Source organism: Austrofundulus limnaeus, unplaced genomic scaffold (genome assembly GCF_001266775.1).
Source record: "Austrofundulus limnaeus strain Quisiro unplaced genomic scaffold, Austrofundulus_limnaeus-1.0 Scaffold329, whole genome shotgun sequence".
NCBI lineage: Eukaryota > Metazoa > Chordata > Actinopteri > Cyprinodontiformes > Rivulidae > Austrofundulus > Austrofundulus limnaeus.
Genome location: NW_013952731.1, coordinates 101,100 through 103,162, shown reverse-complemented (window position 1 = coordinate 103,162; position 2,063 = coordinate 101,100).

Genomic DNA, 2,063 nt, shown 5'->3' with positions numbered 1-2,063 from the left:
TCTATGAACAATAGAGCTAATCAAGCCTATTGTTAGTCAATGGCCCTCTTTTGCATATGACTAACCTGTTTGTCCACCATGTGGATGAAGAAAATTATTGGGGTTTATGTTACTTACTGATTTAATTACATTACACATAGTATGGGTTGTTTCATGATAGAACTGCAATGACTGTTAATTGTGACTTTTGATTAACTTGATGATTAATAGGTACATGCCTGATAACAAATACAACACATCTTGGATTGAATTTTTAATCATTRGAATAGATTTATTTTGTACGAGGGCAGGACTCTGACAGAGACAGGGCCCGTCTTGCTCTGAAGCGAATGTTAAATACTTCTGTGATTTACTGATTCAGTCTGATTTTCTGGTACCATTAAACCGAACATCAGCAGAGCTCTGGGTTTTGTATGGCTGCTCTTTAAGACACTCAATTGTTTGTGCACATTCTCTGTACGGTTTCGCACACATCTTGGTAACGAACACAAGAAGYATTTATTTCTTTCATGGAGGCAGTGCTTATGAGGCTGAGTTCACCTGAAACTCATCAGACTGAAGAAGTCTCTTGGAGGAGAGATGAAAYATTTCACTAAAGAATACYTCATCCAGAGGACTTACTTCTTTTTTTTTTTGATGTTGTAAAACAGCTGACAGCTGCTGAGTGAAGTACAGATGTCTCTAGGCTTCGAGGTGAACTCTATGGTGTTATATTTAGCTTAATCTCCTAATCACATTTTAAACAGACTACTGTGGAAAACAGGAGGAGCTGCTCAAAACAGGAGATATCAGTCAGTAACCATCAGACCCAAGAATCTCATTTTAAATCTGCACACACGCTCATGATGCTTAGAAAAAGGAAACTGGAAGTTGTGCCTTGACTAATGAGAATGTCTGTTGCACCATTTACTGTCAAATACGTCTTCTCATTCTAGAGCATGTGTCAAATTCAAGGTTGTGGGTGACTTCCAGGCCTGCCAAAAGCCCCCCGCCATTTTTTTAAACTTAATTAAAAATGAAAATAGTTTTTATATCAATGGTAAACTTTGAAGTTATTACTTAATAACAAAATAAACAATTTAAAAGGTGGTATCTGTGACCCCAAGAATTTAGTTGAACTTTAGTTGTATTAAACGTATCAAAATAAGCAGCTTTAAAGCCAACATTGACCATAAACTACATCTCCCATAATGCTCGCTGATTAGGCATTGGAACTCCCTGTAGGAAAGGGGTAGTTCAGAATTCAAGACTCACCACAACTCATCAGTGAATGAAACTCTTACTTTTACTAGAATTACTGTATTATTTCACATTTATTCAGTCGTACACAAAGTACTTTTCAGTGTGTACAAGATGTGTTTAAATTCTGTTTCTATGCAGGAAATATCAGGTAGAGCTCAGTGTAGGTTAGCAGTGCTTAGTCGTAGCAATGACATGAGGAGTGTGACGATTCCTGATTAGTTTATGTGGCCCTCAGTGAAAATGAGTTTCTTACAACTACTTTTCAGATGAAAATAAAAAAAAAGGAGGAGCAAATCTCTGAGAAACAACTCGGAATTTCTGAGATTGATTACGGAAATTTTTGAGAAAAAACAAGGAAATTCTCTGAGCTCCAAATGTTGTAAATTTGAAAGAAAAAACTCAGAATTTCTGAGATTAATTTCAGACATTTTTGAGAAAAAAAACCTGGAAATTCTTTTATGTTGAAAAGTCACAAATTTGCAAGAAAAACTTATAAATTCCTGTATTTAAATCCATAAAAGTGCAGAAATCACCATATACTCAAGCTTCACAAATAAAATATGTTTCACAAATCACACCCTTGGTTTTAAATATTCTGCAATCCGAGTAGAATAATAAAGTCCAGGTTTGAGGTCTTTATGTGTTTTAGTTTTTAAACTATAGCAAAGGAAAGATGCTCAAATGAAAACAGGTGGAATCACCCTTTAGCCATTCCTGAAAACTTCAGTTTTTTTCTCATAAATTTACAAGTTTTTTTCTTGTAAATTTCTGACTTTACCATGTCAGAAAATATTTAGTTTAAATGTCGCAAATTTCTGCCT